Raw genomic sequence first — 17551 nt, forward strand, 5'->3', positions numbered from 1 at the left:
TCTGTCAATGAAAATGGAAAAATCTTGAGATAAGTTGCGTCCTCATCTTCATCTTTTACTCTTATAGTACCAATAGGTTCATAGAAGGTGGATAAATGGTTATAGGGGTCTTCGTTGTCTAAACTACAAATTGGTTTGACGTTATTAATGACAGTAAACCTGACTTCATTTCTATTGTTTTTTATGGACTATCTATGCTGGAAAATTGTCTCAGTCCAAGACTTTTAGCATAGTCTCTCAGCTTTCTCCTAGGTCCAGCATCTCCTGACTTGATTTCTTCTTGAGATTGCTTATTTATTTCTAAAGTGGAAGGTTGTCCTTGTTGCCATGCTTGTCTTAATTGTTTCTTGTGTTTTTTGTCATGTTGTTGTTTCTTCTTGTAGTTATTTCAATCTTAGGATCAAACAACAAATCTCCAACTCGATTTTTACTTTACATATACAAAAGTTCCAAGAATAAGTGAGCGCAAAAAAGTAGATGCTAAGATAAAACTAACTCTATAGATTTGAACAAATTTACAACAAACCTAAAAGTGATCACATATTTTTTATAAAAATTTAGAATCAAATCCACGATAACAACGCCAAAAACTTGATGACCTCTTAGGTTGTGAGTAATCACACTGAAAAGTGCACTGGTTCAATTGTAATACCAAGTGTCATATCATAAGTATCTAATCAAATTTTATCAGAACTCGTGATGTTATTTGGATTTGTATTTAAAATTGTTTGATTGTGAAATAGATTGATCCAGAACTTCAAAGTAAAATGGATAACTCAATCAAATAATGCGTGTTGAGATTAGATTTCACAACTTTGTCCTTAAGTGTGGTTAGTGTTTCATTAGATTAACAACCTTCATTCATTGTTCCTCGAAGTACTCTAATGTAATTGTAGACCTATGTTTGCAACCTAAGACTTAAAGACATTCAAACTATGTGTGATTTCTCCACTCCTGATGAATGAACTATTTGCATTAATTTGAACAAGACTTTGTCACCAACTAAAGCATATACATGCATGTCAACCACCAAACAACACTAAATGACTCAATTAGATCTATAAGACGAATTAATTTTTGCCTAACTCGAGTTATTTGTGCAATGGATGATTGACTAATCATATTAATGCAAACACTAGGTAGTTCAACAACTCATGATGATTCTAACAACTAATCATATTCCCCACGTCTCCTTTATTCTAAGAGATATTACAAGTGAAGTGAGAGAGAGGAAGACTAAGAGCCTGAGATGAAATTCTGATATCAAAACAAGAGGTTTATCCCTTAATTTATAGAATTTTAGGTCTTGGTTGCAGCTCCAAACATGGTGGTCATTTTTAAGAGCTTTTCTTCTATAATGGGTTTCCTTATAGCTTAGACTTTGTTTTTAGTGTCCTCACAAAGCTTTCTTCAATGGTGGGTTTCATCCATGGTTGAGCTTCAGAGCTTTAGTGCTTTAGAGTGCTTCATAGTGAATTTTTCCTTGCATGGTTTAGACATTATATTTTCTACTTGAGTTGTGGAAGCAAAATTTGAATTATTTTGAAACCGCCATAAAGTTCTCAACTTGTGATTCTAGGGCTCAAGATGTTATGCTCTATTTCTTCTAAAAGTGCTTAAATTCATGAGAAATTGCATTAGTTTGTCACTCATGTTCATATCCAAATGCTTTCAGTGAATTTTAGGAAAATGGAGTAAAATCTTAGCATATGCAATATAATCAATCAAGATAAGTTTTAAAATGCATGTGAATTATAAGAAAAATGAGCACTTATCACATACCCATTGTCATTCCTAATTGTCACAATCTTGATCTTTCTTGTATAGAATATATTAAGGACGAGACAAATTAACAACTTAATTACATTACACTGCTAAGTAATAGTGTTAGGCTAAGAACAAAGACTATCTCACCTAAAACACATATGCACTTGTCTTGAACTCGCACACTAATAATAACTTGGTACAATTAGTACAAAAAACTTGTGATTTCAAGGTATGGGCATTTTAATTATATTGCATGTTTATTACTTATTACTCCTATGTTGATTTAGATATGAGAATGTCATTATAAAAACTTTCTACTCTTAGTAATGGATCCTCGGTCACACAGATGACTAGTAAGAAGTTTGGAACATTAAGAGTAAGTTATGTAACAACATATGAAAATATGGTTCAACATGAAGAGTCTAAGCCAGAAATTTATAGATCTTGTATAAGAACACTTAACTTGAAGTATCTCTGAAACATCATTATTCTAATACTCAATTTTGGAAACTTGTGACATTTTCTAGCATAAGTGTTGGAATCTTCTTTTACACAAATCATCATTGATCATTGTAAAACGGGATGTCCATTTTTTTAATTTTTTTTATCTCCGATATATGATTGTATCAAACGATTTAAATAATCTAATAAAAACAACTATAACCTAATAATTTAAAATTTTAATTATTTTTCACATGTTTTAATTTTTATTAAATTCAAACAACTTTTTTTTTATTTTACTTTTTTCCTCTTGCCCTTTTATATGTGCTTATGATAAAACGTACGTTTGATTCCATGAAAAACATGGGAATAAAAGAAGAAACAACACTCTTTCTACATTCATTTGGATAAATTCCTTGTTATCATAACCACTCTTTTTAATTTTATCATTTTTACCATCTTTTTGTTATCTTAAAAGCAGAACACGCAAACAAGTCACAAAAACGCTTAGATATGGACAAAAACACGTACATAAGCCTTGCTATCGTTATTTACGAAACTACCCTCTGTTCAACTACTACAATACCCTCACAATTTTTTCTTCCATCATAGCCGGCCACATGGACTCCTTTGGAGTCTCAGAAATATGAGTCAAAGCGCCTCAGATTGACCTCTTTCTTTCTTTGTGATATGCAATAATAGAAAATATACATTTAAATAAAAAAAATAGATATTTTTATACATTGTTTTGGTATTGAAAATATATATGATTCGCTCGCTATATCCAATAGTTTCCTCTTAAAAGTCGAAAAAAAATTAAATATGTTTTTTATTAAACTTTTTAAAATATAGATAAAATTATGACAGCGATTCTAATTTTAAAAACAGAACATATTAAGTACAAAATTACACTTGTAATAATATTCAAGAATGGAAAAATAAATCAACTACTTCAGCGATTATGTTCATATCACATATTTAGTTTATAATTCTATGTAATATTAGCATGTTAATTAATTTAAAAATTAAATATATTTTTAATTTTTTAATTTATAAGTAAAATTGGTTTCATTTATCGTATAAAACACGTTAATTCTTCAGGGGTATTGATTTTTAATTGAGATATGTAATGGTCATGCTAAGTTAAATAGTTCAACTAAGAAAGTTTAACACTGCCAATTGAAGATATATTTCATATATTTTTCATATATTAATGAAATGTAAAGATCAGTTTTGAATGAACATTTTGACATAATTCCAATATTACTTGTTTTTATGCCTAAACTGCTAAACATTTTCTTTCTTATTTTTTATATTTCAAGATCTATAATCGTTATTGGTTGGTTGAAGAGTAATTAATTGTTCAAGGAATGTCCATCATTAATATTAAATCCATAAACCAAACAACTTTCAACTTTAAGTATTGGGGAATATTATTAAAAAAAAGGCACGGAAAAAAAAACTTTATTGTTTATTCTGTCAAACCAAAAAGAGAACAATTAACAATTTAAACATATTGAATGCACAAGAATTTATGCTTCGTTGATGGGACCAAAGTAAAGCGATGAAGTAATGAGCATAGAGAAAAGGTAGCAGAAGAAGAAGAAACAGACACCACTCTTCCATGGCCAAAATCATTGGCAAGAGCAGAAGAAGAACAACTCAAGTATGTCACAGAATGGTTCATCATGTCAACCTTAACTGCAACCTGTTCCATAGGGTGTCCTTTCTTGGTCGTTTCATCTGGGACAGGATCTTTCTCTGCTGTCTTGGAAGGCCTTCACCTGCCCCTTACCTCAGACTGCCCCTCCGTAGCCTCCCTTCCACGGCCACCGTGCACGGTGGCTCCTCCCTGCATGGACACCCCATCACCACCCCATGTGACTCTGACTCTGATTTGGTCAATCAAGATCAGTTTGCTTGGTGATTGCCATATTGGAAAAACCAGTTTTGTGGTACTTGTTTTCATGCTTTAATATATAGTTTATTCCTTGCTTCTGTTTCACTTTTCATTCATCTGAAATGTGTATCAGTTGTTTTTCCTTGGTTATTGTCATATTGGAAAAACTAGCTTCAAGTTTTAATTTGATCTGTTCCTAGCTTTTGTTCAGTTTTCATGCATCTAAAATGGGTATCAATGGTTTATGCTTGGTCATTACCATATTGAAAAGAAAAAAAACTAGTTTTAAGTTTTGATTAGTTTCAAACTACTTTTGTTTCACTTTTTACTTATCTAAAATGGGTTTTAGTTCTTTTGCTGGGTATTTTTCTTCCGGGAAAAACCAGTTTTGGGTTTCTTAGCTTTTGGTTTCACTTTTCACATATGCAGTGTTGGTTTCTTTATGTTTTTCATTAGGAACAAACATTGACACTTACGTTTATGTTTTAAGTACAAGATTTGTTTGTCCCTGAAATTTATGTGACCCCAGAAACTTGGGTGGAAAAAAGATTTTCTTTTTCTCATTAATTTATTATTATTTTTTTCCATTTCTTGTTTTGATATATGAGTGTGACTACTATTTTCAGACAAGTATGTGGGGGACGAGCAAGAAAAGAGGAGCTTGCAGATGAAGGGACTTAATCTGATGGACAAAACATTATCAGTTCAAGGAGCAAGAATTTCTTTTAGTATTTGGGATGTTGCAGGTGTTTAAATTTTAACTTTTCTTTGAACTTTTAAGGCTTTTCCGGGCTTGTAACTTTAGGTGAAGTTTTAATGGTGAATAATTTCAGCTGGTGTATGTATGTATGTATGTAGGTGACACAGGTTCTCTTCATCAAATTCCAATGGCTTGCAAAGATTCAGTTGCGATTTTGATCATGTTTGATCTCACCAATCGTTGTACACTGAACAGGTAGCTGTTTCCTTCATGATCTGTGGAAACATTTTGACAGCAAAAATGCAAAGATATTTATTTACCTTTTTGTGTTTATGTATTGCAGTGTTGTGGGGTGGTACAGTATGGCAAGAAAGTGGAACCAGGTACAAAAATTCAATTTCACATGGTCAATAATTTTGAAATTACATGAATTCATTGTGTGTGGTACAGATAATTAATACCTTTAACTGCTTAAAGTTAGTTTCAAATTCTTTTCACATGGAATAGTACAAAGAAAAGGACAAGGCACATGCATGATTTTTACAAAGGTTTAATGACCCTTATGATTTAGGATAAGTATGTGGTGTAAACTTCTTACTGAGACCAAACAGAGAACATATTAGTGATTGTTTTTGTGTGTTAAAATGGAAAAATCAGTGTCATTCATTAATGAACTCACTGATGTTGTTCATTTTATTTACTACAGACTGCAATTCCCATTCTGATAGGAACCAAATTTGATGACTTTGTTAGACTTCCTCCTGATGTGCAATGGACAATTGTAACACAGGTAAATGATTATTGCTGAGTAGAAGATTTCAAACATGTGAGATTGAAGAGTGTTTTGATTGACTGAGTCTTGTTTTGATTATTGGTAAGTATGGATTAGTGATGTTGAAGTTTGATTACCCACAGGCAAGGGCATATGCAAGGGCAATGAAAGCTACGCTTTTTTTCTCAAGTGCAACCCACAATATAAATGTCAACAAAATCTTCAAGTTTATCATGGCCAAACTCTTTAACTTGCCATGGAAATTGGAACGAAATCTGACACTAGGAGAGCCCACTATTGACTTTTGATATGTATTTCACATTTATATGTAAATAGCAGGACAAAGAAAACAACATTTTAAAGGAAAAAAAAAAACATTCATATTGACTAAATTTTGTTTGGTAAAGTTTATTATACGAGTAAAAGTTTTTTTTTTTTTTACTGAGTAGAAAAATGGGAAAATTTATTGATTATAAGAAACAGGATTTATCATTTGATGGATGTTACTTTTTTAAATGGAAAAATTAATGATTATAGTTTTTAGTCTAGTGATAAATGTTCATAGTACTACATGTTTCCAGTTGTAACTTAGTATTTAATTTTAAAAGCAAACATTTCTAATAAATCAATTTTTAGTTAAGAAAAAACCAATATACTAAAACCAACTTTAATTAAATTTTAATTATGTAATATATATTATTATTATCTTTAATCCTTTTCACGATAAAATCATTCTTATTATTTTTAATCTTTTCTTTAACACACAAAGATACCATTCCAATTTTCTCATTAAGTTTTAAATCTCAACTTAAATCTATTTTTTGCTCCAAAATACAAGTGTAAGCGTTAAAACAATTTATAATATTCAATATTTGAAAATAACTCGAAGCAATTATAAATAGCTTAATTTAATCCATCTTTTAAAAAAATTAAGTACTTCTAAAACAATTTTTAAAGTTGGTCAGTTGGTTTCTACCAAATTTCAATTGCCTTTGTCATGATGTTATATTTTTTATCAATATTTTTGTTCAAAAATTAACATAGTATTCAAAACACAAATATTGGCGAACCATGTATAAATAATTCTAAATTTCATTTAAAAGTTAAATTATAGTTCACAGAATCAGTGAAGGAGCTCAGAAGATTCATATCCCAAATTTTTTTGTTATTCTTTTATATATGCAAATTATAGTATAAATATATTTTTTTAATTTTAGAATATTTTACATAGTTAATACCTCTAAAATTGTTATGCAGATAAAACTGAGAAAAGTATAAAAACGGACACAATAACATGATTGAGAGGTATTTTATAATAAGACTAACCTTATTCTAAACTAAAATTTATTCATATAGAAATTATCCATGACAAGGGAGCCAGTAATATGAATTTGAAAAGGTGAAAAATGTAAAAAATAATAATTAGAAAGAACGAATATGGAGCGAAAAAGAAAAGAGAAATGGGTTTAAGACCTTATCACTCGCCCACTACTTTTAAAATAAAAGTATTTTATAAACTCTAAATTTATAGTTTAATCTTCCGATGAATATTTATTTCTTTTATTTTCTATATTTCAATTAATTAATTTTTTTGTAATTTCTTGAATTTTTCAATTTAAAAATTTAGCTTAATCCATAACTATATATAAAGAAGATTCTCTTTTTTGTGTCTACAATTTACTTAGGGACAAGAACGAGAAAGTACCAAACCAAATATTTTTGATGATTAAAAGCAATGCTACCACGTGATAAGAAAGAGAAATTAGAAATGTTGGAGAGTTTTAGAGAGAGAGAGCAGAGAGAAGTACTTTGTTAGGGTTCCACCTTCTTCCACCAAAGACGGCCAAAGCCACTGCATACCGGAGCAAAACAAAGAACAAGATAGATAGCAAATGAAGGCATTCAAGGTACTGAATATCTTCTCAGAAATTTTATTAACCTTTATAGTATGTGATTACAACTTTTATATACATGAAAGGAACTGAATGTAATTAAAAACTGAAATGTTTATTGTTTATTCTAACACTCCTCCTAAACAAAAACATGATTTTCGAAGAAAACCCTCTTTTTCATTGATTGAAATCGTGAAACCATCTTCCACTGAGTAGATCTCCTCTCTACGACGAAAACCCTAGGCTTTCGTAACCCCTTTCTGCTAATCTTCACTGATCTCCACCTTTTTTTACTCTGATATGCTTTCTAAGAACTAGAAAGTGTTCACCTTTAAGAGCCTTGGTGAGTATATCTGCAATCTAGTCTTCGGATCTACAATATACCACTTCGAGCTTCCCTTTGCTGACTTGTTCTCTTATGTAGTGGAACCGAGTCTCGATGTGTTTACTCCTCCCATGCGATGTAGGATGCTTGGCCAGGTCTATGGCTGACTTGTTGTCCACAAGCAGTCTGACCTTCCCCTTTAATTCCATCTTCAATTCTTTCATCAATGAACACAACCAAGTTGTTTGACACGTGCCTTCACAGGCAGCAATGTATTATGCCTCACAAGATGAAAGAGCCACTACTAGTTCTTTTGTAGAGCTCCATGAGATTGGTGCTCCACCCAGAAAGAACACGTACCCAACAATACTCTTCCTATCATCCTTATCTCCACATCAATCTGAGTTTGAGTAGGCATTAATTCGTACCTCTCCTCCTGGTTCCCCTCTCGTCAACAATATTCCAAAGTTGTATTACCTTTTAAGTATCTCAGGATTCGTTTAACAACATTCAAGTGAGAAATTCTTGGATTCTGCTTAAACCTACTAATAAAACCTACACTGTAGCTGATGTCTGGCCTAGTATTACATAGATACCTTAGGCTTCCAACCATCTTTCTGTATTCAGTAGGATCAACAACTTCTTCTTCAGGGTCTTTTTCCAACTTCAAACTCACCTTTGTTGGAGTGTTTGCAAAGTTGCAATGAAGCATGTCAAACTTAGTTAACATGTTCAATGCATATCTGGACTGATGCATCAACATTCCACCATCATTTTTGGTAAATTCAATCCCAAGGAAGTAGCTTAACCGCCCCAAATCACTCATTTCAAATTCCTGTAACATTTGAACTTTGAGATCAGTGATTTTCTCCTCACTACTCCCTGTGATTAGCATATCATCCACATACAAACACACTATCAACTTCTCTTATCTCCTATTATGCTGACAACCCTGAACGTACACTCCATGTTCAAAAGCACACTTCTCAAACCCAATGTTGCTCATAAACCCATCTATTCTCTGATTCCAAGTCCTTGGAGCCTGCTTGAGCTCATATAGAGCCTTCTTTAATCTGTACACCTTATTTGGATGTCTCTTATCTTCAAATCCCTGAGGCTGAACAACATAAACTTCTTCCTCCAGGTTACCATTCAAGAATGCAGACTTTACATCTAATTGATGCAAAGTCCAGTTGAACTGTGTTGCCAAGGAGACCACCAATCTAATTGTCTCTATTATGGCCATAGGTGCAAACACCTCTCCATAGTCTATCCCAACCTATTGTAAGAACTCTTTGGCCACCAATCTGGCCTTGTATCTAATCACCACACCTTGTGGATTTATCTTGGACTTATAAATCCATTTAAGTGCTATTGGCTTCTTGGTGGGAGGCAACTCTGTCAATTCTCAGGTTTGATTCTTCACTATTGAATCTAGTTCTTCCTGCATAGCCTTGTACCACCTTTCATCCCTCACTGCTTAATCAAACTCCACAGGTTCAACTTCTACTATTAAGGCATAGTGAACAAAATTACCTTCTGATGAAATGGTTGCATCATAGGCTAGATCATAATCTCTCAGGTGTGTTGGCAGCTGAGTGATTCTAGATGATCTTCTAACACTCTCCTCCCTCCTACATGCCTCTGACTCCACTATTGCAGGTTCATCCTCCAACACAATGATTGGTCCTTCTTTCTCATTTGATTCCCACTGCCATATCCCAACATCTCTGCTAATAGAAGCTGCCCTTGTTGTAAGATCATACAACTTATATCCCCTGTAGCATTATAGCCCATCAGAATCAATGAAACCCCTTTATCATCCAACTTCTTCCTTAACTGATCAGACACATGTCTGTAGCATAGAGAACCAAAAATCTTCAGATGTTTGACATTTGGTTTCACTCCTGTCCAGGCCTCCTCGGGTGTAATACCATTCAGTCTCTTTGTTAGAGACAAATTCAAAATGTAGGTGGCTGTCAGTACAACCTCACCCCATAGGAAACTAGGCAGCCCTTTACTCTTCAGCATGCACCTAACTATATTCAATATGGTTCTGTTCTTCCTCTCTGCTGCCCTATTGTGTTGTGATGTGTAGGGAGGGGTAACTTCATGAACTATTCCCTCTCTTTCACAGTAGTCTTTGAAATTAGTGGAGATATACTCTCATCCTCTGTCTGTTCTCAAGACTTCCAGCTTCTTCTCACTTTGCCTTTCAACAACATTTTTAAACTTTTGAAACATCTGTAACACCTCCCCCTTTCTTTTCAACAAGTAGACCCAACATTTCCTGGTGTAATCATCAATGAACAATAAGAAATACCTACTGGCCCCAAGTGTTTCTACTTGTATAGGGCCACACACATCTAAATAGACCACCCCAAGCTTCTTTGCAGATTTTTGAGGTAAGAATTTTTTAAAAACACCCCTGGTCTATTTGCATTGGACACACTCCTTGCACACTGTTTCTGGGATGTTCACCTTTGGTAAGCCAATTACCATACTCTTCTGGCTTAACTGGGATAGATCTTTAAAGTTTAGGTGTCCAAATCTGAGGTGCCACAACCGTTCTTCCTTACTCTCTGTTGCAGTAAAACACTGATGTACTGCCTCCATCACCACCTTAAATGTTCTGTTCTATGACAGTTGTGCCTGCACAATAATCTTCCTATTCTGATTGAAAACACTAAGGCAATTGTTCTCCATTTTCATCATGTAACCCTTTTGCAAAAGCTGCCCCAAGCTTAGCAAATTGGTCTTCAAGCCAAGAACATACAGTACCTCTTTAATTATCACCTCTCTTCCATCTTCACCTCTCAAAACCACCCTACCACAACCCTCTCCAGCCAAGCTGCTGTTGTCTGCAAATCTAATTTTACCATGTTCAACCCCATGCATTCTCACAAACCAATCATTTCTCCCGGTCATGTGAGTGGAACATCCAGAGTCTAAATACCACACGGTATTTTCTAGTTGATTTTCATCATTATTGGCCATCAAGATCATTGCTTCATAGTCTGAATCTTCTTCCTGGGCCAGATTAACCCTCTTCTTGGGCTTATTCTTCGCCCCTTCTCCCTTCCAGCACTCCTTAGCATAGTGACCATATTTTTGGCAGTTGTAACATTTGACTTTCTTCTTGTCAAACTTCCATTCTTCTCCAGATTTCTGGTTTTTTCCTTTCTCAGATTCACTGGAATCTTCCCCTTGTTGTTCCTGTGAATATACCTTTCTTACTACCTTTACTCCATTTCTTGAACCCCTTTTTCCCTTTAAACTGAGATCTGGCATGTAGGGCCTATTCTTGGCACTACTTGGTCTCATTGATGCGATACTCATGAGCTTCTAATGAGTGCAACAGCTCCTCAATTTCCACGATCTCCATATTTCTAGCCTCCTTAATAGCCACCACAACATTGTCAAATATGGATGTTAGAGTTCTTAGGATTTTGTCAACAATATACTAATCAAAAATCCTATCTTTACATGCCCTCATTTTATTCACCAATTCTTGTACCTTGTCAAAATATTCTGCCACGGTTTCACTCTCATCCATGACTAGAATCTCAAACTGTCTTCTTAATGCCTGCAATTTCACCTTCTTGTTCTTGTCTCCATCACCATAGGTCTTCACTAGGATGTCCCATTCCTCCTTAGCAGTAGCAGCCTTGGAGATCTTGTTAAAGATCTTTGGGCTAACACACTAGTATAACAAGAATCTTGCCTTGTTGTCCAGTTTCACTTGCATCTTGTAACTCTTCTTCTCTTCTTCAGAAGCCCTTCCACTCAATTCAGGTAATCCATCTTCTATCACTTCTGAAACATCCTAGAAGCCAAAGATGGTTTGCATCTTGATGCGTCAGTCATCAAACTACTTCCCATCAAACACTGGCAATGGTCCCTGTATTCCTCCAATTCCCGCCATCCTTTCTTGCTAGATTCTTGTAGTTTCTTTGATTTTCACACACCCAAAGAAACCTTCTTTCTCCTCTTCTTGATACACACAATTCCAGTCACAGATCACACACCCATTTCACACACGCACACACACACACACACACACACACACACACACACACCCACTTAACACACGCACACACACACACATACACACACCAAGAAATACAACCTATGTTCTTGATACCATATTAGACTTAGAGGCAAAAACGAGAAAGCACCAAACCAAATATCTCTGGTGATTAAAAGCAATGCTACCACGTGACAAGAGAGAGAAATTAGAAATGTCGAGAGTTTTAGAGAGAGAGAGAAAGAGCAGAAAGAAGTACTCTGTTAGGGTTCCACCTTCTTCCACCAGAGACGGCCAGAGCCACCGCACACCGGAGCAAAACAAAAAACAAGACATAGAGCAAATGAAGACACTCAAGGTAGTGAATATCTTCTAAGAAATTTTATTAACCTTTACAATATGTGATTACAGCTTTTATATACATGAAATGAACTGAATATAACTGAAAACGAAAATGTTTATTGTTTATTCTAACACAATTATTATTCTTATTTTACCTTTTACAATATAAATATAATTATGAAGACATGAAAATGAAATATTTATTATTATATATAAAGAGTATTTCTTCTTTTGCATTCACGATTGTTATTTTTATTTTACTCCTTACATGAAGAAAATAAAATGAAAAATAAAAAAGAGATGAAACTTTGACCAGTGTCATAGTAAAATTCTATTATAATTGTTGGTTCCTTATACCTATCATAACAAATAACAAATGTAAATCTCTAATTACAATCTTTCTTCAGTTCATTCAAAGCTTTCACTTCATTTTCTCTCTTATTTGTTTTCCCGCACACTTTGCGAATCATTGCCTCCACTTTATGATAGATATAATTTTTACTTACTTTGTAAATACTATTGTACCTAAAGATAGACTAAAAGTTATAAACTAGTAAAAGTAACTAAATTATAAAGGTGGGAAAATGTGTCAGTTATAGTGTTATGAAATAAAATTTAAATAGTTTTAAGTAAATAATTGTTTTAATTTTAAAATATAACAAACTGTAATTTTTTCTTCTTCTTTTTTAGTTTTTTCTTTTTTTCATATTTGTCTTTTATGTTCTAGCTATACATCTTACAGTGGTCCTGGCTATAAAGAAAAAAATAGAGTCGGATAAAACGAAATCTTGAAATGTTGTTTATGTAAGATGAGCTATTCAATTTCTAATTGATGCTTCTTTTTTACCATAATGAACAACCACGACTCATAAGGATTGAAAAAATAATAATAAGTGGAATAACAAACTGCACCACACTCTCAACATAAATAATCAAGAAAATGAAAAAAAAAAGAAGAAATATTCAAAAAATATCCACAATAAACAAAATAAGAGAAAGACAATGAGATAGGAAGAAATACCTAAATTCGAAGGGTAAACACTGCAAATGTAATGAAGAACAAAAAATTGTACAATAAATAGAGAAAAAAAAACTATATAAAACTTGTCAAAGTATGTCATATTATATAAATCGTGCAAACAAGATAAAAATATTGTATAACGAAAAAAATATGTTCAACGTGGTGGTAAACATTGACATATGTATATCAATGTATATTATACTTAATGACATTACGATATCATCGCCTATTAATATAAAATTATAAATATTTAAAAAATGTACTTAATATAATATTATAAATATTTAAAAAAATGTACAAACATACGTGAATATTTTTGAAGTTAAAGAAATGTCTTAAAATACCGAAATTACAAAAGCAACCAAATAAAGAGATTAATTTCTTTTAAAATCATTTAAATCAAGTGATTAAACCAATATTTAATTCAAGAATACAAAATTTATTTGAATATGTTTTTATTAGTAATAAATTGGTGATTTTCTTATAATATTTCTCTTACTTTTACCTACTTCACTTCATCTAGAAAAAGTAATTAAATTAAAATTGGAAGATGAATACGTTAATCAATAAGAAAATAATTAAAATAGATTATTGAAAATTTTGTATATTTATATATCTATATCTTGATACAGATGTAACTTTTTCTAGTATTATTTTTAATTAAATATTTTTATCTATTAATAAATAAAAATTTTATTATGTGATCAAAATAACATAATCGATCACAATCCAATAAAATCAGCTAATTATCTAGTTAATTTAAATATTTTTATATCGATAAAAAATATGATTTTTAAACTTTTACCATATTTATTACAACATTAATTATTTAATCAATTAAACTCAAACGAACTTTAACATCATATTACCTTTAGCAAATATTCTCAGAGAAAAGAAAGTATAACATTAGAACAAGTGACTCCTCTATCTAACATTCGAATCAACACCCGAAATAAAATTAATTAGGTAATATGATAAATTAAGTAATTGAATAATTTTTTATTTCAACATAATTAAATAGTTCTTTTAAATTAACGGTTATATATTTTAAAACGTATTACTTTCATGATATTTTATTACTTAATTATAAAAATAATAAAATTATAAAATTGTATTTTTATATATAATAAAAATGTAATTACAATGTATTTTCAATGGAATGGTTTATATATATGTTATTTTTATATAAATATCAAATACAAAGAAAAGTGTATATATATATTGTTATACATATCCTATACCCAAAACACGTATAAATTTGTTTACTAAAACCATCATTCAACAAACTAATTTTATTACGCTTTTGTCAAAACGATTTAATTTTTTTTTATCAAATTATTACTATGAGTAAATTTTTAAAAGTTTATACAAATAAGTAAAGTGTGTTTTTGAAATATGATATCAAAAAGGAAAAACAAAATCATGTTTTCCAAACACATTTTCAAACTAATAAACGTTATATTTTAAATGAGCAACTTCAATTTACTATTTTTTTTTAGAGAAATTATGCTTTTTACAAACGACTTCTTCTGATTTTTCAACTTCCGTATTTTTTTTGGAAAATGATACTTGAACAACCACTTTTGACAACATTTGGATACGGGACAAGTGTCCAAATGGTAGTGATCCACGTGGAAAAGTAAATTGAAAATGAAATATGACGTGGAAGGGAGTGGTCAGGGTTTGAAGGTCCGCGTTTCAAATTTGAAATTCAATTTGGAACAATTGTAGAGAGAGAAGCGAAGGTTCAGAGAGAGAGAGAGAGTGTAACCTAGAGAGAGGCCGAGAGAGTTGGAGAAAGGGAGTTCGAGAGAGAGAGGTCCGACGGACTGCTTGCCGGAGTGCCGCCGGACAACGTTGAAGGCCGTCTCGGAGCTATTCAACCCCTCCAGCCGGTTCCGATTCACGGCCGCCGCAGCTCCGACGTTGGCGAACGAACCGAAGACGGCGTCGTCTTCCCTCCGGCCCAGCGAACTAGGGGCGCGTTCTGAGTCTCGCTTCGTCCCACCTGCTTCCCTCCCTGTGGCGGACCTTTGCATTGACCGCCGGAGTGCCGCCGGAGCATCGCCGGAGTGCCGCCGGAGTGTCGACTGTACGGTGGACGAAAAAGAGGGGTTTTCCGGGTTGTTAGTCCCACCCACACATTTTTCTTCCTGTGTGTTCGAACCGGCACACGTTGTGTTCACCCAAGGTTCGTTTTTTATTTGAGTGGAATGAAGCTTTAATATATGTATGGTATTGTTTGTGGATGATTTTGGTTATGTATGATACGTTGTTAGTAAGCTGTAAAAATATGACTTGTTGGATGGCGGTGGAATGTTGTTTATGTATGATGGAGGTGGTTTGTTAATAGTATTTGTTGGATGAATTAAATGTGTGGTGATTGATACTATGGACATGAGAACATAAACATTATTCTTTTGACGATACTGAAAATGTTTATGGAATAGAGGACCTCCAAAAATAGATGAAATAAATGTGGTGGGATGAATTGAGTTTTTTAGAAGGTCGTTTGATATAAATAATGATATTGTGTGGTTCTCCATTTGTTGTTCATCCTTTACAATTTGACATATAATTGAAGTCTATTGCATTTTGTAGTGTTATTGATTTTTATAGATGTTTTTTGGTTAATCTTACATTGTTTTTGTAATTTTGTTGGATTGGTAGTCATGGATTGCACAAAAGAAGAAGGTTACAAGAATGTAAGTAGATTTAATATTATCAAAACTTATAACTTTCTTTGAAAAGAGGGTATGATGGTTTTTTTGTTTGAAAAGAGGTTATGATGGTTTTATTGTTTGAAAATGAATTGTAGTTGCGGTTGCGGGCATGGAGTGACACAAAACCGATAGTCGACCTTAATTCTATACTACGCCAAAGTGATAGGACACGTATCGAGGAGACTCCATTCAAGTGGTGTCTTTATATGAATAGTCCAATTGAGTTCTGCAGTCCTTTGTTCAAGGAAATGGTTAGACGTTAGGTTTGCCGCAACGAATGTTTTGTTTTGAAGCAAACAATGGTACCATTTACAGTTGGCGATGTTTGCATGGGTTTAGGGTTGGGTGTTGGTGGTTTAGATGTAAATTTTGATGATAACTTTGATGTTGTTGTTTGTCATCAATTTTCGTCAAAGTCGTTCACTCTAAAAGATGTCATACATAGGATAAAGTTCTTAATACAAAATAATGACATGGATGTTGATTGTGTTTGTCGTTTGTATATTTTAGTTTGTTTTATTGTTTTCTACTTTCCTAGACATTCAAAGGTAGTTAGTAACATGCCTTTTACAGTATTAGATAACATCGATAATTTGTACCAATATAATTGGGCAAAAGCTGTGCACACATTTGTGGTAAATAGTTTAGGAAATGCGTCAAGGATGATAAGGCAACGTGACATAAGGGACCTAGGTCTCAGTGGGAATGTTGCAGTGTTGCAGGTAAGAATTTTAAAATTTTATTACGTTTCATGTGGCCGTAATTTTTTTATTATATGATTATCGTTTTGGTTAATATTTGTTTTTTAGCTATGGGCGGTTGAACGTTTGGGTTTAGCGGACGGTGCACATCACATTGTCTTCCCGCGAATAATAAATTGGCCTTCGCTTAAGTTAAGGTCTAACAAAATAGAGGACTTGTTTAAACGGAAAGAGGTAAGTTAGGTCTTATTTTTATTTACATTTTTACGATATGTAGTACATGAATTGTGTTTTTTGTTATTTAATGATTACTTATATATGGATGTTTATAGATATGTTGGGAGTGGTTTTTGCGGGAGGAGGATCGTCGGAACTCAATCATTCGTGCGGTCCTTCATTTGGAACAAGGGCCAATACCGGAAGAGGATGGACATGAGTTAGGGTTGAGTTGGGAAGAAGTGGAGATGAAGAAAATTGAAGACAACCAAAGAAAAATGGTTGCAATGAATAAAGATTTAAGAACTTTGGCTACAATTGTAGGTGTTGGGAAGAAGAAACAGAGCAACCTTCTTTTTTTAAAGAGGGTGGTACATGTGGTGTTGATGTTGAACGTGATGAAGTTGAAGGTGATGATGAAGAAGGGGATGATGGTAAAGCAGATGATGGTCATGTTGATGGTGGGGCAGATGGGGAAGCCCAATGTTTTGAAACAGTCAGGTATAGTGATGTAGGTGGTTGTTTCGAAGAAGAGAAGGAGGATGTTGAGGACGTTATGGATGTTACACCTCTTGTATGCATTGTGGCACAATATGATGATAATGAGGATGGTAATTTATTGAATGTAAATCCAAAATACTTGTACAACTTGGTTATTCCGTTGTGAAGATTCCATCACTACAAATGTTTGCCCTGGACTCTTTTGGGCACAAAAGAAAAGAAC

General features: G+C 33.1%; 1 pseudogene across 1 annotated transcript; it reads left to right on the forward strand.

Moving 5' to 3' along the window:
• Positions 1 to 3780: 3780 nt before the first annotated feature.
• Positions 3781 to 5993, forward strand: LOC148206344 (septum-promoting GTP-binding protein 1-like; annotated as a pseudogene). The gene is made up of 6 exons (XR_015785976.1): positions 3781 to 4169; positions 4740 to 4854; positions 4967 to 5063; positions 5152 to 5191; positions 5515 to 5598; positions 5724 to 5993. The product of XR_015785976.1 is annotated as a septum-promoting GTP-binding protein 1-like (transcript).
• The last annotated feature ends 11558 nt before the right edge of the window (positions 5994 to 17551 follow it).

Source organism: Vigna umbellata, chromosome 1 (assembly GCF_029865625.1).
Source record: "Vigna umbellata cultivar VRB3 chromosome 1, Vumbellata_1.0, whole genome shotgun sequence".
Classification (NCBI taxonomy): domain Eukaryota; kingdom Viridiplantae; phylum Streptophyta; class Magnoliopsida; order Fabales; family Fabaceae; genus Vigna; species Vigna umbellata.